This window comes from Halichoerus grypus, chromosome 3 (assembly GCF_964656455.1).
Source record: "Halichoerus grypus chromosome 3, mHalGry1.hap1.1, whole genome shotgun sequence".
Classification (NCBI taxonomy): domain Eukaryota; kingdom Metazoa; phylum Chordata; class Mammalia; order Carnivora; family Phocidae; genus Halichoerus; species Halichoerus grypus.
Window position 1 is genome coordinate 78520080 of NC_135714.1, and position 24811 is coordinate 78544890.

A 24811-nucleotide genomic window follows, 5' to 3' on the forward strand; every position below is an offset into this window, starting at 1 on the left:
CTCTCTCTCTTTGTGAAAAATAAATAAATAAAATCTTCTAAAAAATGTTTAAAAAAAAATTTTAAAATAAAAAAGATTTTATTTATTTGAGAGAGAGAGAGAGCACGAGTAAGGAGAGGGGCAGAGGGAGAAGGAGAGAAAGAATCTCAAACAGATTCCCTGCTGAACTCGACATGGAGCTTGATCCCATGACCTCAAGATCATGACCTCAGCCAAAACCAAGAGTTGGAAGCTCAACCAACTGAGCCACCCAGGCGCCCCTTGGTGTACAATTCCATGTTTCAACAAATGTATGGAGTTACGGAACCAACAACATAGTCAAGATACAGTACAGTTCATAATACCTTCTCACCCTCCACTAATTCCATTTTACTACCCCTTTGGAGCCAAACTGTCCCCGAACCATTAACCCCTGGCATCTACTGATTTTTAATCCATCCCTAGAGTTTTGCTTTTTATAAAATAAATTGTAAATGGAGTCATAAAGCATGTAATTGATTCTGACTTATTTCAGTTAGAATAAGGTATTTAGGATTTACCCATATTGTTGCATGATCAATTGTATGTTCTTTTTAGTTGCTAAACAGTATTCCAATGCATGTTTGCATCATTGTTGGTTTATCTGCTTCCCAGGTGAAGAATGATTGGGAATGTTTCTAGTTTTGCCTCAGTTTACATTTATTCTTGGTATTACTCATATTATAAATATCATTTTGGGATATTCATTACTTAATAAAAACTATTTAAAATATTTAAAATAAAATAAAGCAAGGAAAAACAAAATTTTGCCCTTTGAAACATAATAATTGTAAAAATCACTTCAACCTAAAATTTGATGTTGCAAAACATAGTATGTGTTGATATTTTAATCTCCAAATGGGATTGAGATCTTCTGTTATGAATATTTTGTGACCTCATTGGTTCTTATTTTCATGATTTAATGGAGAAAGGACAGTATTTTCAATAATGCAATGGGTTGCATTTGGATGATCATATGTGAAAAAGAAATGTACCTCAACATAATCTCACACCTTACATGAAAAATAACTCAAAATGGATCATATATTTAGTTGTAAATTATGAAAGTATAAAACTTTTAGGAGACAATAGAAAATCTTCGTGACCTGGAATTACACAAGAGTTCTTAGAAATGACACCATAATTATTATTTACAAAGGGGGAAAAAAAGAATAAATTAGAATTTATCAGAATTAAAACTTTTGCTCTGTTGAAAATACTAATAGAAAAATGAAAAGACAAGTTACAGAGTTGGAGAAAATATTTGTAAATCCTATATATTACAATGACTTCCATCCTGAATGTGTAAAGAATTCTCAAAATGACATTAAGAAAACAAAATATCAATTAAAAATTGGCAAAAATAATTGAGCAGACACTCCACCGAAGAGTATATATGTATGGTAAATAAGATGGTGAGAATATGTTCAGTATCATTAGTCATTAGAGAAATACAAATTAAGTCTACAATTAGAAATCACTATACACCCATAAGAAGGATTGAAGTTAAAGATATAATGATGTTGATACTACAAAGTGCTGGTGAGGATGTAGAACACCTGGAATTCTCATGTGTTGGTAAAAGGCAGAATGGTACATCCACTCCAGAGAAGTTTGGCAGTTTCTTCTACAGTCAAGCAAATGCCTGACATATGACTCTGTAAACCTACTAAAGGTATTACTCTAGAGAAATTAACTTTTTTTTTTTTACACAAAATCCTATACATCAATGTTTATAGCAGCCCTTTTTATAATCACCAAAAACTGGTAACAAACCAACAGTCTTCTAACAGATAAATGGATAAACAAAATGTAATACATCATCAAATAGAATAGTACTTGGTAATAAAAAGAAACAATGTTTGCCAGATTTGGGGTTGGGAAGAGAGTGTGATTACAAAAGGATAGCATGAAGATTTTGGGGGGTAATGAAATTGTTCGATATCCTGATTTTCAAACTGGTTATATGAATGAATAATTGTATTAAAATTTATAAAACTTTATACTACCTGTCAGTTTTATTGTATAATAATAAGAAAATTTTAGAACCACAAAATATTTTCATGGACTAATTCCCTGGACCCTACTCATTTCTTCTCCTACTTGACTTCTCAACAAAAGATGCTGTTATTGACAAATCCATTTTCACACCTTCTATGCCCTTGGATTACAACAGCACACTGTTGGGGTTTTCTTCTCAACTCTTCTTGAAATATAGTTTGTAGATTTATGCTCCACTTCTCCAATATGAAATGCCATAGTTTTTCAAGTTCAGTATAATGTTTATTTTCCTTTCATTAAATGCTGTCCTATTCTTCCATGCCTTTGCATACCATGTAAAATAACAGTGATATTCAATTTTGTTTTTGAAGTGCAGAATTGATCCTCCATACTCTACAGACCGATTCAACTACTGGGTTGTTTTACAGGCGCCGTCTTACATCACATGGTCATACTGAAATTTTAAAATTACCCCACCCATTCTTCAAAAGTCCTGTTCTTTCTGGTCTAAGATTTCCTAGCTCAATGAATTGTTCCTCCCGTTCTGCTGTATAAGCCAGAACTGAAGATTAGCACTTGAAATTTTTTACCTTACCATCCATATATAGGGAACCAATAAGTGTTGTTGAGTATTTTTCCTAAATGGCTCCTGAAAGCCTTCACTTATCTCCAGCAACACCATCACTTCTCACCAGCAACACCATCACTTCTCACCTAGACAACATAAGTAAGCTGCTGCTTCTTCTTCTTCTTCTTCTTCTTCTTCTTCTTCTTCTTCTTCTTCTTCTTCTTCTTTTTCTTCTACTTCTTAAGGAGCAGGAGCAACTACTTTATTTTATTTTATTGCTGAGTATTATTTATACTATAGTTTGTTTATCCATTTACCTGTTGATGGACAATTAGGTTATTTCCAGTTTGGGGCTATTACAAATAAAGCTGTTATGAACATCCATTCTCTGTTTAGACATAAGCTTTCATTTATTCTGGGTAAATAGCAAGAATGAAATGGCTGTTTCATTTGACAGATTCAAATTTTTGAGAAACTAAATAGCTGTTTTCATGGTATTTTTATGATTTTTACATTCCTACCAGGCAGGGTTTGAGAGTTCCAGATCTTCTATATCTTGGTCAATACTTTGTGTACAGTCAGATTTCTATTTTTACCATTCCAAATGTATGATTTCTCATTGTGGTACTCCCCCATTTTTTTTCTTACTGGGGCAGGTTTTCCTATTTTGGTAAAAAACATCATTGGGATTTTTATGGGGATCTCATTGAATATGTAAGTCACTTTGGGTACTAGTGACATCTTAACAATATTAAGTCTTCCAATATATGAACACAGAGTTGAGTGTTTTTTTATCATGAAGGGATGTTGAATCTTTTCAAATCCTTTTGTGCATTAAGTATGATGATCACAGGTTTTTTCCCCCCTCATTCTATTAATGTGTTATATGACATTAATCAATTTTGGCTCATTGAACCACCCTTGCATTCCAAGAATAAGCCCACTTGGTCATGTTGTATAATCCTTTTAATAAGCTGTTGAATTTGGTTCCTAGTATTCTTGTATTTTTTTGCGCCTTGCACCTTTCCTTGAATATGTATGGTCACATTCTAATTTTTTCCAGTATATACACTTGTATTTCATGTCTGGTTCCCAGAAGAGAAAAAAAAAAGAGAGAGAGAAAGTGAAGTGTGGATGAAGGGTGCTACCCCTTTAAGTCCTCTGGAAATCACATTAGTGGAGGGAGAGGGCTTAAAATAATAGAGGGAGGCACACGATTGGCTGCCCACCTCTTGGTCTGCACCTCTGTGATCAGAAGCCACAATCAACACTGAGAACAAAGGCCTCCAATATTTGTAAGGCAGGATCCTTTTTACCCACCTTGACTCCCACAAGTTGTATGCAGGTTCATCCAGGAACAGGTGCATAGGTGACTGCCACAGGGTTTGAGTTGGGGATGGATAGCTGTTGCTGTCCTAAGAGCTGGAAATGACCAAATTTAACCACAATATACTGTTCACGCTTTGCCTTGTAATGCCTCCTCTTTAAAATCCCTTACTGGCTACCAATTTGTATCAGGGTAATGATAAAATTCCTTAAATCCTTCTTTTAGTAAGTGCCCATCTTGTTACCTTCATCTCATACTGCTTTTCTGATTTCTTTTGCTTTTCTAGTCAAATCTGCCTTCTTTTTGTACCCAAATATACCAGTGCTATTTCCCATATGATTTTGCATATGTTTCAACCCTTTTTCCAAAAGTCTCTTTTCCATGCCCTTTTATTTAGTTAATATCTACTCATTCTTAAAGTTCAACCAAAATGTCCCTTTTTTCAGGGAATTTTTCCTGACACATCACTCTTTCATGAGACATGAAACATGGACAAATGTTAGCAGGGCTGCCTCTTATTTTCTTCATATTGCTTATTTTGTGTTACATGACACATTTATGTGATCAGTTATTATATTTTCCCCTTTTGGATTGTAAATTCCAGAAGAACAAAAGCCACATCCATATATATATATTTTTTTTTTGCAATAACTTCAGGGTCTGGAATAGTCATAATAGTCATTCAGCTAACTCACCCAAATATCCCATTTTGTCTGTCGTGAAACAACTACTGATTTCCCCATTTCTATTTCAATCTGAAGTTAGTTGTGTAAGAGATTCCTATCTTGATCTCTCCCAATTTCCTCATTTGGAGAAAGTCACTGCAACATCCTAATACCTCTCCCTTTCTTCTAATCTCTTATTTAGCAGGTCATCTTTGCTGTGTGTTGGGGTCTGCCACATTTGGGGGGTTTTCACCACTGACTCATCCATTGCATGCCTTAGATCCAGATCCAACATCTCTGAGTCTGGCATACTGTTTGGGTTGAGCTGGAATGGACTTTTCCCTCATGTGTGGTTACTCTCAGTGTGATTGGTCCTTCTGTAATTCACTTTTTATTTGTATTTTTTTTTCTTGTGCAGAGTTCTCTAGGTTTTTGGCATGTATGTGGAGGATACCACCACTCATTTTAATTATTAATGTATGTTTGTTCCTATCTTCATATTTCTAAGATAAGGGAGTTAAAGCATTACCTCTTCTTGCCATCTGGAACCAGGAGCTCAATCTTACACATGTGTGTTTATGGAGAGTGTGTGTGTGTGTGTGTTTGTGTGTGTGTGTGTAGGGGGTGGGGTATTATTGTGTCACCTCTCAGTTTCCACTTGTTAGAAGTTAAATGTCAATGAATTGGAGTATGAAGATATCACTCTTCAGCTTAGTAGTTCTTAAATATTTTTGCTCTTGTACTTAATCGCATATCTCCTAAGTGGCAAAAGCTCCTCGCAGTAGTGAAGGACAAAGTAAGAAGGAGTGTCCTTTCCATTCCACAGCCCTTCGGGATTGAAACCTGAGTGTGTCAGGTGCTTTTAACAAGCCCTAATACCAGAAACATGGCCCTCCTTCCTTCAAAATCTGTTTTCTAATTCAGAAGCATCCTTATGGTCATTCAAATAGTCCATCTCTATGCATAGATGCATAGTGATGTCTTAGTAATCTTCAGTAGGCATGTTACTTTCTTGCTCAGATACTGTGTCTCTGAATCAATGACTCCCCACTGACTAGAAGATAATGCCTAGACTCTTGATATGTTGGTATATAACCTCTCCTCTCTTGCCGCAACCTAACATTCATTACCCACAAAATCTACAACTGATATGCACTCTGAAGATTTCCTCTTACCACACCCTCTCTGGGGCTGACCGTTGCCGCCTACTGATACCTGTTATGTGATCTTAGAACCAAAGTCCAGAGTTTTCTCATGACGGCAATATAAAGTAATGTTTCTATCTTTTGAATGCCTACTGTGTTCGCCACATTTTTGCAATTAATCACTTACTTTTGGTTGTTTCCTCTCCTAATGGTGTCTTCACTCTCATTTCAATCTATGACTGATATTTAAGTTTTGTACTTATGTCTTGAATTTCCCAATGAATGGATCTTCAGCATTTTAAGAACAGGAGTTGCTTCTGTTTCTCTGTATCCTCAAATGCACCCACTACCGTGCCCTTCCTATTATGTGTGCTCATAAATATTTTTATTTGATTTGATTTTACTGAAATTGTTCCAGGCTATGCAATTGTCTTCTGCACAATAATTGCTGTTTTTTCAAAATAAGCCATATCATCTTTTGAGCACAGTATGAAAAGCAATAACTGAATTGAGGCATTAGACAAATATGGCACAAAGATAAGACAAGTAATAGCTGGGTGGGGGGCAGGATGAGTGAGTATAGAACAAAAAGAAAAAAATAAGACAGAAAACCAAAATAGACCATTTATTTTATCATCATTTCTTGTCAATCAAAGAAAAGACTGTTCTGGCTTGAAGAAGCCTAAATAGTGATAGAAGGGAGTCAGATTTTCTGACGTTAAGGGAAGAAATAAAAGAAAAGAATATGGAGTCATGGCTTTTGCTTTTAAAGTTTGATCCTGGATTTTCATCATTAATGATATCATGGGTTTCTTGGACCAATTTCTAAATTGAAGCTAGTAGTGGAGATGTCATCAATCTACCTGTCCATTACTAGCAAATTCAACACAAATGAAGAATAAGACAGACATCCTCTCAAAAATTGAAGTGAATGATAAAACTCAGAACTTTCTAGAATAAGACTCAAGGAAAAAATTGTTTGAGTTTTATATTAATATGTTCTCACTATTTTTTGGCATACAGTCCATTTCTACCTCTCTCATGTATTTGTCCTATAGCTTATGACAGAAACATTATGCAATTTCACTCAGAAATTATATCAGTTTCCATTCTCAAAGAAACAAAATGCTATATTTTAAAGGCAGTCCTTCCAATAGCCTACTGCTCTAAAACAAAACAAAACAAAACAAAACAAACAACAGTAGTGGGACCAATACCAAGAGTAGCCAGCATATAGTATATACAGTATAATGTATATGGCTAAAAACAACGTGTTTCAGTATGACAAATTTAAAATATTCCAATCTATTCCTTCACATTTTCAGTTATAATGTTCTTTTTCTGTTACAATAATTTAATCTTTTTAAAGATTTTTTTTCCTTTCCTTTGATTCATTCTAGCTGAATGAATTGAGATTAGTTTCAACTGTAGGGTGGAATATTAAATGGATAGGTTAGCAGCTGATTCTTCAATAAAAGTAGAGCCGAATAGCTGAAAAATGTAAAGTTGTGATCTTTTTGAATTATTAATATTGTACTATTTTAATGATGACCATCACAAAGAACCCTTCTATCTGAAGGCACATGGAAGCCAAAAGACCTTGTTTTCCTGCTATGATGTTTTGCATCACTTCTCTTTTGTGTACTTTTCTTAATTTTTCACAAACAACCCCTTCAAAACACACACACACACACACACACACACACACACACACACACACACTCCCACTGCCTAATCCTTACCATTTGCTTTCTCAGCTTGAAAACGGGATATGAAGCAAGAATCCCTTTCTTTCGGGTCTGTGAGTTGCTATGAGGCACGACTAAGAACATGTGCTTATCCAAGTACACTAACACCTTCAGCCTCAGAGCCCGTGGTACGTTTCTAATTTTCTGATACAAAGAACAGAGTGTCCAGTGTGCACTGATTCTCCATAGCCACATTTCTGCAGCAGGCCTTCGGACCACTGTCTTGGCTCTCTATGGACAATGGACATCTGGGTGAGATGGATTGTGCCTACATACGGCCTGAAGATAGCCGCTAGAAATAAATGCAGAGAAGGCGGCAGAGAGATGCTAAGGGGCCCATCAACCCCATCAGCGCTGAGAACCATTATTTTGCCCTAGGGTTTCCCAGGATATCATTATAGGGTAAGTATGACCCATAAAGTCTTATTGATCATCACATTGCTTTCTTGTGAGCACTGATTATCTCTGATAAAAGTGCAGTCGGCAAACTCCCCAGAGACATTGGGTAGATTTTGAATCTAAAATTTCAAGGACACTTAATTGAATTTTTTCCCCTAGTTTCTATTTGTTCAGCTATCACTATCTATGTCTCATAAATTGAACATGACCAATCTTAATAACTCACTAGATTTTTATTTTCTTGACCCTTTTCTTTGTCTCTCTTGCCTTCTATGATTTGTTTCTATAAAAGTCTACATTGTACAGAAATGACAACAGCATTCCCTACAACCTTTCCCTCCCCTCTGATGCAGAATGATAAAGCTGCAGTTTAAAATATAAACAATATAGGATTGTGGACTTTCCATTATTCTGGAAATGAAATGATGTTAATTTGAGCATTTCTGAAGTCTGGAAACACTTAGTATTAATCCAGGTATGAGACACATAGTATCAATTTAGGAAAAAGAAATATTCTGTCTGTTTCAAATAAAATTTAGATATTATTAAACTGTAACAATCTCCAAATCTTTGAACAAGGTGAAGGGTAAAGCATAATTATTTTGTAGTCAAAAATCATTTGAATTTATTATAGTCTGTATAGAAGTTTATATTCTTAAAGAAAGAAGGTGTATTTCAGGACCTGGTCTTGAGAACCATACCTACAAATCAAGTCCTAGACAAAATAATCATCTTCAGCTAATGTCAGCCAATCACTGGCCTTCTTTTAAACTAATCTTTCTCTAGGTAGCACCTGTCAGGTGACTTGAGGTTGCACTTGATGCTCTACCTCTACCATCCTCTTCCTATTGATTATATCTGGGATATTCTTTACTCTCCATTCTTTCTTGTTATCTGTATATTGCTGATCATTTTAAAAATGTGTATGTGGAAACACAAAAAGGGCACTCCAAAGCAGTGGATACTTTTTGGAGTGTCCCATCACATAGTAGTTTTGGGGATGCAAATAATAACTATACATGGTCCCTGCCCTTGAGAAACTCACAGTCTGATGGAAAAGTTGTGAAAAAAGCTATCTCAGTACATTGTGCTTTATGAATTAATAGAGACATGCACAGGATTCTGTGAGAACTCAGAATAGAGGCCTCTAACTCAGCCTGAAGGAGTTAAAACAAAAAGGTTCTTCTGGGGTCTGTTTTGAATAACAATTCAAAATTAAGCATGGGAAAGACAAAATGGTGTTTGTTGTGAACATAGAGAAGGACTTAAGCAACAATGATAGGAGAGGCAAGAAACACTACAGCTTGCAGGAAACAACAAGTAGCTAGAACAATTCTTAAAAAGTGGTCCCTGGACCTGCACAATCAGCATCCTGAGAAATTGTTAGAAATGTAAATTTTTCGGCTGCCTCTCACTCCCACTGAGTGGGTCCTAGCCGTCTGTGTTTGAACAGGCCCTCTGGGGATTTTGACATGCACTAAAGTTGAAGAACAACTGAGATAGAAATCAAGCAATATTCAAAATGTGGCTTGATCCTGTTTGTCATCAGGGCCCACTGAATGATTTTATCAATGGGTGTCACATAACTAGATTTGAGGTTTCAGGAGACAAATGTGGTGTCAATGTAAAAACTGGTATCATTTGCAGATTATTTTTAGTCTGACTTTATAATAAAAGTCCATTCCTCTGAATATGAGTTTGCCCTTCACCTGGCTCAAATGAATATCCAGCTTGAGCCCCAAGGCAGAAAGCTATTGCTTAAATGTAACACAATACTACTGGTACTGCTTATCATGTTATGAGAAAACTTCAAAGAGCAGTGAGCATAAAATAAAAGTTTTTCCAAAATATTTATGTATTAACAATATAATTTAAAGAATTTATCTGCCATTAAAAATATGTAGGCTTTACCTGAACTAGCGAGGTAGAACTTGCACTGTTTTATAAAGTTAATACAATACAATATATTGTCACCAAGGTTATTTTTGAAGGATACAATTCCGGAAATGATTTTCTACATGGCATAGAGTTGTTGTTTTTCAACAATTTATAATATTCAAATGTGGTCAGTATCAATTTCTGGGAGTTCACAGAGAAAAACAGTAAGTCATAGTATAAGGCAACAGTGGGAGAAAAAAAAAAACATTTTGTTTTACATCCAAATTAAAGAAGAAATAATTTCTGTTATTTTCTTTACAAATAAAATGATGCATATTTAGTATGAAAAGCATGATTTATTAAGTCAATTTTTAATCCTTTGTTAGTATTCAATGAAGATTTCCCTCTTAAGAATTCCCTTCACAGTTTATTTTTAAGAATATTCTTCCTGTTTATCCTAAATATAAATACATCTTTGACTAATATAAATAAGATTTTGGTTTCTATTAAATCTGTGTTTCAATGCCAATTTACTTAGTCAGTTCTTTCTGTCACCTAAATTTTTGCTGGTGTGTTAGAAAACAGCCACAATGGAAAATGCAAATGAGTAAAAACTGGAATCAAGCTAGCTCTGCCAGTTTTTGCATAATTTTATTTGCTTTTCCAAAAGTCACTTTCAGATACTTGTTTGTTACAAGTAACAATAATGATTCCCATTTTGGCGCCTGTTGCCTGTAGTTTCAGTTGGTTGAGGTACCTGGTGTGCCAACCTTCATTCAGCCTCAACCGTTCAAAAGTGAATAATTTATAAAGTGACTTCTTTGTACAATTGAATTTTCCATTTTAGTCTTCGGTTATTTAACATATACAACAAGCCAAATAATAATATTTATTAGACATTCCCTATAACTAAAGTATCCGTGAGTTTTTATAGAAATTGTGACTATGTAGCCAGTATTTCTCTGAAAAACAATTATTCACGTTTTTGCAATTACTCAACTTTCTTCATTATGATTCACAATAAGAAGTTATATTAAAGATCTGTCTATAGACTGCAACCATTGCAATAGGAAATTACAATGCAATATTGTCTTCTGTTTTAAACAGAATAATGATAATAAGGCATAGCGGAAGGCCAGTAGAGTGGGTATAATATGATTTCATTTAATCCTCACAATCACACTGAGAATGAAATATTGCACTATTTTGTAAAAGAAATCACTGTGACTCTGACAATTTAGTCAGCTGGCTCCAAGTCAGACTTAAGCCTCGGTTGGCACTTCTCTCGGCCAGTATCCACTTCGCCTGCCACAGCTGAGTCTGATATAGTTCAAATGTACTTTTCTACCATAAAGTCAAATTTCACAAAACTTTCAACCAGAGGTTTCCAACACAGCAGCTTGTTTGTAAGGTTTTTCCACAGAGGTATCAGCATCCTGCTGAAGTGACGGAATGCCATTTATTAGAGAGCTCTACATTTACAAGAGCAATTCTGGGCGTGAAATTCATTATTTAGAGATCCTTCTAGTCTCACCATTGCTTCTAATACAATTGCTAAAAAATGGAAATATATCGTGAGGACATATTCCTTAATTCTCAGGGTATAGTAACTCCTACAGCTGGTCAAATACAATATGCACAGAAGTCAACACAATCCTATAGAAAACATAATCCATGACCTCTCATTCCAATCTATAATTTTCTATCCCTACTAACCAATTTCCAATCTCATCTTCAAGTAATGACAATTTACTCTCTCTCTCTCTCTGTCTTTCTCTAAATATCTATTTATCTATCTCTATCTATATACCTCTCTATATACATATATATACCCACATAATACACATATATTTTTTTCTGTAGACTGTGGTGACAGTACAACATTCACTGCATACCTGTAAATAAAATTTATTTACTTAGTCTTAGAGCATTTTTGTTTATTTCTGCTTAGGAAAAAAGCAGCAAAAGTTTTGTAGTCAGAGAACTCTGGGATAAATCCCAGGCTCTTATAATTATACTGATAATATAATTTTTGGTGCATAACAAGATGAGCCTCAGTGTATTCATTTAAAAAGCCGAGGCAATGATGCCCATGTTCAGTTTTGTGAAAGTTGGAAAAATATGTATGAAAATATGTGTGAAATGAATAGAGTGCTTATCAAATGGTAGGTGAACAATCGGTGATGGTCATAAGAAAGCAGTTACTATTATTTTATTGTCATAAGCAGATCACTATTTGACATCATTTTCGAGGATCAATTTCTCTTTTCTATGGAGTCGTCTAATGTGACTTTTTGTTGCCCTTGTCACATATGGTGCACCTGTTCTTCGTCTAGTCATGCCCCATGAAACGCTAAGTTAATGTTCCAGTTTTCTACACAAGCTCATTTATAAAGTGGGTTGTAGCAGGAGGAGCAGAGCGATGGGGAAGAGACAAAGCACAGATTTATACCTTCAGTGCCAGCACCTTAGGGGAATCCTAAGGAGCATTTCTACCGATTCAAGAATGTGCAGCGGGCTTGGTAATATGAGAAGTCAGTGCGTGAGATTTGCCAGAGAGAGAAGGAGGCCCAAAATTAGCAGGTCATGGTTTCTCAGCATAATTTCAAAGAAAGGTATAGAAGAGAGGAGATGTCTCTGCTTACTTGCCATGTCTAAATAGGGACTTAACTCTTACGTGCTGCGGCTGGTATAGCAGAACGGTAGATAACAACAACAACAACAACAACAACAACAACAAGTGGTGTTGCTTAACAGAGGATATTAAGGGAAACTACATGACAACAATTAAGGTTGAAGCAAAAATCTCCCAAAGCAGAAGAGCGCTTACCAATTACTGGCTCATAAATCAGGCACAAGGTCAGGCCTAGCCTAAAGCATGAGGAGGGAGGCACAGAAATAGTAATCTGCAATACGGTGGACAGAAGCAAAGTTCAAAACTAACACTACAAAGGATGGAGCTATGGAGCTTCTTTTTTTGGGAAAGGCTCTGATGCTCTAATGATGGGCTTGCCATGAACAACCACCACATTCCCTGGACTCTAGGCCTGGTCATTTTGGGCAGAGCACTTGGGTAAAACTGGTAACTCTAGCTCAGGAGTTTTATGACCAGTCGCTTCAATTTCACAGGAAGGAAAATTAGCAGATCCCAGAGGATTCCTATATTACTCCCAAAGGATTCCCTTTCTCAGGAGCCACAGGTATACAAGGGGCCATTCAGGACAGACACTGACTTACTTCTTTGGTTTTAGGGGGAAAAGGAGCAATGTAAGTTTCACAGAATATAAAGACAATAGAAATTGTCCATAGAATATAAATTATCTTAGAAAGCATTTACTATATTTCTGGTCTACATCTTGAACACTCCTTCTAAAACCTCAGTCTGTTTCCCCCTCAGTAATGAAGTAATCATATCTGCTGGCTAATTCAGAACACATTACAAAATCAACGGAATAGGGTCTTCCATTGGTATTACATTTCAGTCCACTTGTCTATATCGTGAGAGAAATTGGTACCTGGACAGTTTCTTATAGTCTCAGGATTATAAGCAAACTTATTTACACCTCTTTTTCTTGGGGAACAAACAAAACATTGTTTTTCTCTGCCCTCCAACCTGCCAATGCCCTTCAGCACATTTGATGTAACCGTGATTCTTTTCTGTAGACTGTTGTGACCGCACGACATTCTCTGCGCACCTGTTTCCTGCTTCTATCTTGCTCCAGGCAGTTTTTCGGAAGAGCTAAAACAATAAGACACCAGTCCTTCACTATCAATAGCACTTCCTCATGCATCATCTCATTTGCTCTACAAAGTAAATGTGTGATGTAGGCAGGGCAGCTCTCTGTATCCCCATTTGGGGCATAAGAAAATACAATTTTATGGAGCAAAATTAATTTGCTCAAGATTACACAGCTTGGAAGTGACAGAATTAGAACTAGAACTTAGGTTTTCTGTTTCTATCCCAGCCTCCTCTTTTGTGGTTTATTGCCATCCCCAACTGTGCTACTTTTCACACAAAATACAAAGTAAAATTAGAATATTTTACTTAAAGTCCTAACTAGTTTCGGAGTTACATTAAAGCCATAGAAATTAAATGTGTAAATTTGCAGTGTTAATTGTTTAATTTAGTTAACACATGCATAAAGAACAGGGGAAAAGAGAAATATAAATGTCCATTTTTCCAATAAAGGTGTGTTCTTTAGTAACTGCGGAGTCATTAAGATAAGGTTGTATTTTACAGTCTTATAAAATAAGGAAGAATATTGAAATGAAACAAAAGGAAGGAAAGGAGGAAGGCAGAAAGGGAGGAAGGAAAGAAAGGAAGGAAGGAAAGAAAGGAAGGAAGGAAAGAAAGGAAGGAAGGAAGGAAGGAAGGAAGGAAGGAAGGAAGGAAGGGAGTATGCTGAGTATTTACTATGACATGTACTTTCATGTACAGCATCACATCTATAGATGGAGATACCTTAGAAAAGGACTGGTTTATGTCAAGAGGATCCCAGCCAAGTCGGTTACTTTTGGCCTGGCCTGGGTGGTTATAAAAGTGACATGTGTGGAGTTCATTAAGGAGATTGCTTCACTGCGAGAGGAGATTCAGGATAATAATTATTAGGAAATAAGGTTGCATTAATTAGTGTAAAGTTACACTTGTGGATAAGTTCCTCAAAATTTAGAAAAAAAAGAAGTGTTTTACACCAGAGAGGCATATATACTCCTCCTTTCTTCTGCTACCAACACCTTACTTAAAGGGGGGATAATAGCCCTGTTCTCACACTCTCACCACACGATTAGAGTGGAGTTGGCTATATTCCCCATTCTGCTCCGAGGTCGGGGGTGTTACCTGTATATAGCCAGTGAGAATATTCCACGGTCCAGAATTTTTTGAAGGATGATTTCATGTTCCAAGCTATGTAAATCAAACTCAATTTTGAGACTTTTCCTTAATAAATTGTTAAAAGCAGTGAGTCCTTCTCACAAGGGTTATTAAATTCACAGAATGTTAGTCAGGGATTAATTCTTAATATATTTATCATTTCATGGTGAAATCATTCCTTAGAAAGAATCTAAAACAGAAGAAATCCAAAACAAGAGGTGAAAGGATATAGTTTCCCAATGACATGATTTGAATATGTGGACCATGCTATACTTAAATCATGCCCCAGATTCTCTAGTTCTCTGAGCTAATGAATCTTCAGTTCTCATTTTAAAGAAAAAGAAAAGAAATTAAGTTTCAATGTGTAACCAAAGGGCTTAGGATAATATAAATTCAGACTTTATTTCTAAGTGCATGAAGAAAGGCAGTTTTTATGGGTTGCAGGGATTGATAAAAACGTTGTACTGTGTCTTTTCTTGGTTGTTTGCAAATTATTGGAAGTAAATAAAAAGTTTAATATTTTTGAAATGCTTTATATTTCACATGATGAAGGCTTCAGAGTAAAATTGAAGTAGTAAGGTTGAATCTGAACAATGTTTGCAGACAAACTGCCTATAAAGCTAAAGAGAAAAAGAGAACATGAAGATTTCTTTACAAGAAATTTGGGCTCAATCGGTTAAGCATCCAACTCTTGATTTCAGCTTAAGTCATAACCTCAGGGTCCTGAGATGGAGCCCCAAGTTGGGCTCTGTGCTGAGCGTGAAGCCTACTTGAGGTTCTCTCTCTCTCCCTCCCCCTCTTCCTTTCCCTCATCCCATTCTCCCTCTCTAAAAAAAAAAAAAAAAAAAGAAAAGAAATAAATTTGGAAGAATAACTTTATACTGAAAGATGAGGGAAAGTTATTAAATAGAATGAAATAATTCTGTTAAGTAACGGCTTTAAATTCCCTCAAAATTTGTAAATTCCCTTTAGAAAATGGTATTTCACCCACTAATTGTAAATTTTCACGCCCAGGATTTAAAGTACTTCATTCGTTACCTAACTCCTTGCGTTGTCCAGTTATATGCTACTTGTAAAACAAAATAGATCATATGAGTCAGTCAATTATCATTCTCTCTTCTTTTCTTTTTTTGTTATGTAAAAGTGTATATAGCATTTTCCATGAGAATGATATACAAGTTATATGTAATTTTTGAGTCACAACAAAAAACAACCATTGAGGGGTGCCTGGGTGGCTCAGATGGTTAAGCATCTGCCTTCGGCTCGGGTCATGATCCCAGGGTCCTGGGATCGAGTCCCACATTGGGCTCCCTGCTTGGCGGGAAGCCTGCTTCTCCTTCTTCCACTCCCCCTGCTTGTGTTCCCTCTCTCGCTGTGTCTCTCTCTGTCAGATAAATAAATAAAATCTTAAAAAAAAAACAAAAAAAAACATTGAACTCCATCAACAGACCCTTCCTGGTCTCCTAGCAACACACTGCATTTCCCTCCCTGATCCTCTTCCTTCTTCGCCCCCATCCCTCCACCCACATAACCACTGTCTGCAGCCTCACCATTACATTCTGAACATCCGATATGCCTGCTGGGTCATTTACTACTTCTGGGAGTACATCTTATAGAAGTTTTTTGTTGTTGTTGTTGTTGTTGTTGTTGTTTTTAAGATTTTTTATTTATTTATTTGAGAGAGAGCAAGCACATGAGAGGGGGGAGGGTCAGAGGGAGAAGCAGACTCCCTGCTGAGCAGGGAGCCCGATGCGGGACTCAATCCAGGGACTCCAGGATTATGACCTGAGCCGAAGGCAGTCGCTTAACCAACTGAGCCACCCAGGCGCCCATAGAAGTTGTTTTAAGAGGCATAGTAAATTATCTCAATTTTTGTTTATCTGAAAATTTCTTATTTAACCCTTGTACTTGAAATATCTTTGGGCATTCGATTCCTACCTGACAGCTTACCTTGTCCCAGAAATCTGAACATATTTCGCTACTCCGGTCTAGCCTACTTTGCTTTTATTGTAGAGCCCACTGTCTAAATTTCTTTCACCTAAATGTAGGGACTCTTCTTACCCTGACTGCATTATAAAATCCTATATTCTCTCAATTTTAGTTTTACCCAGCTTTTAATTCTGTTTGCAATTTTATTTGATTTTTTAATAAATAACTTAGCTGATTTTTCTCTAAATTATCTAAGTTAACAAAGCTAATTTTTAATCCTTCTCTGAAAGATGTTCACCTTCTCCTGTCCTATTCCCCACTCTCCAACATGTTAATAGTCTAATTTTGATTACTTAAATATATACATACGTGTATGTGTATGTGCATACATATGTAATTTATTTGGCTTATTCATCAAATTCTTATACTATGTTACATTTAATCAGCATATTTTAATTTATCCCATTATTCATTCAATATTAAAATGTTTCCATTCCTATATTTTACATTTTAATTCATATTTCCATTAGCTGAAGTTTTTCTTAAAGGACTACTTTCAAGAAAGATAGGCAGATTTTCCTGTGCTTTCGCCCATTAGTTTCAAATTACTTGAGTACTGGGTTTTTTTGTCAAGAATTTTCTTTCCTGGAAATGCCAATAATGTTCAATCACTTTCTGAATTTCTGAAGTGGGGAAGTCTGAGGCTGTGGTTTATGGACAACCTTTTATTTCTGCATGGATGAATATGAATTTTTATTCTTGAAATTAGGATGAAAAATGTGAGATTGTTAAAAAATTAGGAAAAAAAAAACTAGGCAGAGGTTAGATCATGGAGAATCTTATTTGACATGATGAAGATATGGGAGTTTATCTCTTAGGTGATGGGCATTATGATTTTAATCCTTGTTAGTTCCATCAGTAGCATTGTTATTGTCATCAGAATACCAGGTTTATGTGGGAAATTCTCCAGTTTGGCATCCTGTCAAATTGGAGCATCAGTTAGCTATTGCTATATAGCAAACCACATTAGAGGTTTTAAAACACACACACACACACACACACACACACACACACTTCTTTAGCTCCTGAATCTGCAGTTCAGAAATTTGTGTGTTGTTGTTTTGGTTTGCTCTGGTCTGAAATTGACTAATCTCAGCTTTACTCATTCTTCTATCTGTGGTCAGCAGGTAGGTCTGCAATGACCGGATAATTTACAATGGCCTCAGATGGGACCACAGGATAAGTGGACTGTTACTGTTCAGGCTAGCTGGAGCTTGTCCACATAGTGACAGGGTTCCAAGAGAAGCGATAGGGCAAGATCTAATTTACAAGCACTTTTTATCTGTTTGCAACATTTTTACTACTGTTCCTATATTAAAGGTAATCACAAGACTGAGCCCAGAGTCAGAGTGCAAAAAGCACTTCTAGACAATCTAGTTACAGGGAATCATGAACTAACTGGGGATGTTACTGCATCAGTCCATTACATTTGCCCACATGGACTCTGAAATCCTGGGACACCTTCATACATCACTGAAGAATTCCTCCAGGGAGGGTAGGTATTCATAACCAATGCTCATTTAAGCTATTCTGGTGCTCTGCTTCACCTATGGCCTCAGGAAGTCCCCCCTTAAAAAAAATCTATGTTTTCTTTTTTTGTTGTTGTTTAAGATTTATTTATTTATTTGAGAGAGAGAAAAAGAGAGAGTGGGGTGAGGGGCAGAAAGAGAGAATCTTCAGACTCCTGGCTGAGCACAGAGGCCTAAGCAGGGCTCGATTTCACAACCCTAAGATCATGACCTGAGCCGAAACCGAGAGTCAGATGCTCAACCGACTGAGCCACCCAGGCGTTACTGTCCTAAAACTTTATTATATATGTAGAATTTTTAACACTGAGGAACTGAAAGGAGAAATTGCATGGGATATAATAAAAGTAATAATCATTTCAGCCTGATTCCTATATGCCCCATATGCTGCTGAGCCCTTCACACAACCCTCCTCCCTCATCAGGAAACTAAATGAGGCGTCAGCTTACACAATTGAAGATGCCAGGTTTTGCAGCACAAGTAAATGTTTATTAAAACATATTGTTTAATTAGGTATTAACACTTAATTGATAGTAGTATAGATTTAATTACAATCTTAAAATTTCTGTTGTTTGCATTATTATGATGTTTCTATTGTTCATATTAGGGAATACAACATTTTCTCTTTTTTTTAAATTTTATTTATTTATTTGAGAGAGAGCACACAGGGAGGAGGGGCAGAGTGCGAGGGAGAGAGAGAGTCTTAAGCAGACACCCCACTGAGCACAGAGCCCAATGTGGGACTTGATCTCAGGACCCTGACATCATGACCAGAGCCGAAATCAAGAGTCATACGCTTAACCAACTGTGCCACCCAGGCGCCCCAAACATTATTTTTCTTAAATAAGTTTAGATGGGAAAGACCTGATTTAACTTTCAGAAAAGACAGTATCATTCCTTTACTATATGTTTTACATCCTACCTATTTTTAAAATGCCATCTGGCGACCTTATGAATGGTTTATTTGTATACCTTGCTTCTCCACCCCACTGGTGAGTATTTCTCAACCTTGATTTAAAAGTTAGTCTTTTTTTTTTTTTTAAAAGGTCATTTATAACTGAACGATTTCTGTTGAAATGACTTACTTTTAAAAAGATCTGTACAAAACTGAAATTCCTTCTCCAGTTGCCTTACAGCCTCCTGAAATGAAAATTAACCTAATGAGTCAGAATTAGGATGAGAAGTTTCAGAACATTTGTAATACTCTACAGCAAGGGGCCCTGCTTGGCAACAGCTCCTTAGGCAGTTGCTCTCAGGGCAGGGAACTGTTCTCTCTTTATTATCTTTTGCATGGATTACTTCAGGGGCTTTTAGCATTCAGTCTTTCTCCTTCCTTTTCTCTTGTGTTCCTAATAATTTGCTGTGGGTATTTTCGACACAACACACAACTGTTGCTGCTGATAATGAGAACCATTCAGCTACTTTCTCCCTGCCACGCACTGCGAATGAACTGTCTAGGGTTGGGGTACGCGGTGGAAACCCTTACCAGGAGGTTGTGGGTGGAAGAAGGATGATATAGGAAAAAGCCTGGGTAAGCGAGGCACGAGCAAAAGGTGATTAGCGCATCGTGTTATGGGTCAGACCTCAGGGAAGCAGATGTTTCTTCCCCCTCTGCTAGCTATCCCCCCCTTGGACCAGGCAACTGCTGTTTATGCCCCACATCCAGCACGGGTCCAGGCCTCCCCAAGTCACACCTTCATTAGTTATAGTTGACTGATTCAAATGAGCTGGAAGGTTAGATCAGGCCTCCTGCTTCATATTTCGTGTTTTACATTGGAGACAGAATGGATTATAATCTTTAAATGGAATTTCTCAGGGCCCTGGTGAACCCCTAGAGTCTCTTGAATTTACTCTTGTCAACCAAATTGGAAATTAATTAACTTAATTAGCAACAAGAGTTTAAGAAATGTCTGCATTTAAAGATTATAGGATGACTTCGTTCCTTAATATGTGTTGAACACTTACTGTGACCAGAGCAACAAAGCACTGTGGGGATATTTCCAAGCAAATAGAAGACAAATTCCCTCTCCTCAAGGTATGCCGGTCCACATCAGACAGTCTTCAAGGATCATTTTCTATGGTACAAGACACAAGCTTGACATTATGAGGCAAGGCTTTTATAACTGCAAAAATAGTGAGATGAAAACACACCAAAACATCACACCTTCTTGGAGCTACGCACATATATGTCTTTGAGTTAGGTATTATTTTATGAATAAGTCACTTTCTAGTTCACGACTGAACAGTTTTTATCAGAAAAGGGAACACAAAATTCATGAAGATGATAATTGTAGTAGAAGTAATATCTATCATAAGTTTATCCCTAACAAGTATTTAAAAACTTAAAAAAATTCTTCCCTATTGTTCTACTTGCTTCTCATTTTACTCATTCTCTTCAATAATAACACTGATAATAAGTTGTTTAAACCAGGAACCCTATGATTATATTTGATTTCTCCCTTACCCTTCTACCCTATGTCAGGAACCATGTTAGCACTCCAGCCATCTCCGTACTTTCAGACTCCCCTGGCAATCACCCTCTCCGCTCCACTCCCATGGTCTTATTTTCAGCCTCTTCATGCGGTACATGGACAATCAGTATGGACTTTCTGCATCTGACCTCTTGCTATTGCAGTCCATGTTCTACTCTGTTGTGACGGTGATCTTTAAAAAAAAAAAAAAAAAATTCTGATGAATTTCCATAGCTTATAGAAAGAGGCCTATGCTTTAGTCATGGAAAATGAGGGCCGATGGAAACTTAACATTTATATTGGCTCTGTACTATGACAATACTCTCAGAGAGACATTGTTATATGATTTATTCAAGATTAGAAAAGCTACCTTGCCAAAGACACACAGTAAATAAGAGAAAAGTTGATGTTTGTTTAGTTTCATCTACCTGACTGCAAAGCAAGGCTCTGGCCTACCTTCACCGCCTCACCCCTACCGACCTCCACTGGTATCACATTGGAATCTTACCACCTCTCCTACATGGTGCACGCTTCGCTTCCTGCTAATCTGTTTCATCCTTACCCATCTTTCAAAACTGAAATAGAGTGCATCTTTAGTTTTTCAGTTTCCCCTGAAATTCTCCCCCCCACAAAAGACTATTTAATTATGTGTTTACACTCCCATAACATTTCATATCTCTCTTGAGCAATTTTCAGATTCTATCAGTTATTTGCTTATTTATTCATATCAACCATTAGACTACATGTCCTTTGAGAGCTGAGACCATATGTTGCTCTTTTCTAATACTCATGGTTCCTACCATAATTTATATTTCATAGTAAGACCTCCATAAATATATGTTGAATTAAAGTGATATTGCAAAGAATTATAGAATGATCACATTGAAAATGTTTTATGTAAGAAGTTTAACAAAAGCATTTCCTGTGAATTGCATGTAGTAATTTTGTTTTTTATATGCAGAATCTTTAGCACATAGCAAATGCAGATCTAAATATATTTATTATCTATGTAGAGGTATACAAATATCCCTACTTATATGTATTCATGTATATGTTAAAATACATTACAAACTATATAATTGTGCATATAATGCATGTCTATTTTTTTATTTTATTTTTTAATTTTTTTTAAAGATTTTATTTATTTATTTGACACAGATAGAGAAAGCACAAGTAGGCAGAGAGGCAGGCAGAGAGAGAGGGAGAAGCAGGCTCTCCACTGAGCAGGGAGCTGGATGTGGGGCTCGATCCCAGGACCCAGGGTTCATGACCTGAGTTGAAGGCAGCCGCTTAACTGACTGAGCCACCCAGGCGCCCCATGCATGTCTATTTTTTTAAAGATTTATTTATTTATTTTAGAGAGAGAGCATGGGCACCAGCAGGGGGCAGGGGCAGAAGGAGAGAGAGAGGGGAGGTATACTCCCCACTGAGCAGGAGCTCAATGCAGGGCTTGATCCCAGGACCCAGAGATCACAACCTGAGCTGAAACCAGGAGTCGGACACTCAACTGACTGAGCCACCGGGCACCCTAATGCATATCTATTTTTATTCCAGATAATTTATCAAGTAGACTACAGTTAACTTGAACAATTGCAATCCTGTTTTGCATCCTTTCCTTAACCTGGGATATTAATTTTAAGAGCCACTCCAAAGAAATTCCTAATAATTCACTTTGTCAAAAGAAAAAGAAAATCCAAGGCTTGGAAAAAAATTTTAAGAAATCCTATGTGCATGATAAAGCTTGACTCATACATACAGCTTTGTTTGACCTACTTATTATTGACCAGAGTCTACATTCTACAAAGTTATATATTTATAAATATTGATATGTAGCAAATAATTTCCATTTATTAAAGTTTCAAATAACTTTCATCCACTAGAAGAGATAAAGCTAAATCTTACAATTTTACTCCCTATAATACATTAACCTGTTTTATATCTATCTGTGCAAATTTGTTCAAGCATTTTTTTTCCCATTAATTTTATAGGAGTCTCCCTATTTCATTCTGAATTGTGCTATTTGACTTATTAATGAGTGAAAAGGTGCTCAATATCACTAATCATCAAGAAAGTGCACATCAAATCCACAATAAGATATTATCTCACACCTGTTAGAGTGGCTATTAACAGAAAGACAGGAAATAAGTGTTGGTGAGGATGTGGAAAAAATGGAACCTTTTGTGCACCCTTAGTGGAAATGTAAATTGGTGCAGCTACTATGGAAAACAGTATGGAGGTTTCTCAAAAAAATTAAAAATAGAACTACCATATGATCCAGCACTTCCACTTATGGGTATTCATGCAAAGAAAATGAAAACACTAACTTGAAAAGATATGTGCACCCCTATATTCATTGCAGCATTAGCATTATTTGCAATAGCCAAGATATGGAAACAACTTAAGTGTCCATTGACGATGAATGGATAAAGAAAATGTGAAATATATATATATATATATATCTCACGTCACAACGTTGCATATACACACACCCACACCCAACACACTGGAATATTATTTCACCATAAAAAAGAATGAAATCTTGCCATTTGCAACAACATGGATAGAAAACAAGGGCATTATGCTAAGTGAAATAAGTCAAACAGAGAAAGAGAAATACCATATGATCTCACCTATATATGAAATCTAAAAAAAGAAAAGAAAAAGAAAAAGAAATAAGCTCATAAATACAGAGAACAGATTGCTGGTTGTCAGAGGTGTGGGATGTTCACACACTAATCCCTGTAATTTGTGAATATGTTACCTTACATGACAAAAAAGACTCTGTTGCTGCTTTTAAAATTATGGAATTTGAGAACGGAAGATTATCCTGGATTATCTAGGTGGGTCCAATCATGTGACTCCTAAAATAGCAGAGACCTCTTCCTGGCTGTGGTCAGATATACAGTTTCAACAACAGAATGTGGCAGAGAAATCTCGCCCTGGGAAACCCTCAATGCCCTATCACTGGTTCTGAGATGAAGGGCTATAAGCAGCCAAAAAAGAGAAACTTCTTGGTGGTAAAGGTGGTCCCCACCTGATAGCCAGCAACGGGAACCCAAATAGGAATGTCAGTCCTGCAACCCCACGAAACTGAATTCCGCCAACAACCTAAATGAGCAGGAAACGGATTTTCCTGTAGAGCCTTCAAAAAGGAGCACAGCCCTGCTGGCTTCTCCATTTCACCCAGTGAGAGTCATGCTGGACTTCTGTCCTAACAGAAATAGACGATAATTAACTTGCATTGCTTTAAACCACTAAATTTGTGGTGATTTTTTACAGCAGCAAGAGAAAACTAATGCAATCATTTAAAAAAATCTTTGCTATCCAATCTATACTAGTGTGAGAGTTATATTTTTAACTTTTTGAAAATTATATTTTGACAATTTTATGAGGCCTCCTTGAGTGTTCATGCCTACTTTGAAACTGGCTTAAGCAAGGCTGTGAATTGCGAATTAAGGAATACTATTTCTTCTTCTTTATCTGACTTAGAACGTAATGATCTTCTCAGAAAAGATCCTTTTACTAATGGCAAAGGTTCTCTGTTGCGAGGGTCTTCTAGAAAGGAACTTATTCCTGAGAACTGGCTGTTCAGAAGTGTGGAGTTCCCTTAGAACCCGCCAAATATTTCTTAAACATCACCATTTTGTATGCATTGAGAAAAAGAAAGGGGATCCCTTTGTTAGAGCCTTTAGTCTGATAAGACGATATATCCATTAAATAAAAAAAAGGAAAAAAAAAGTTTCTAAGCTGAGAGAAATTAGGTAAATTGCCAAAGATCCATTTACAAAATAGATTGAAGAATGCCATTTCTGAGACAGAAGAATGACAGCATTGGGAGATGTTAGGAAGGGTTGAGAAGATTCTAAAAGACAGTGGGAATGATCTTACCTGACTTCCTTCTCCACTCTGTAGGGAAACATTTTAGTATTTTACATAAGTACCCAGAAACAAGTTATAGAGGATAAGAATTCCTTGTGTCTTATTTGAATAGGCTGATAAAAGAGTCATTAATATTAGCCAATGTTTATAAAAAATTTTACAGATTAAAAGTGTATAATTTCAAGCAGAGTTTGATCTTTAGGATGGAGAATACTCTTAGAATATTTGTAAAATTCAACAAAAGTTAGGTAATACCATATTGTTCACTTTACTCTCTTTCAAATAAATGTGCTAAAACTTCAATAAGAAGTTCATTTTGCCTAAAAA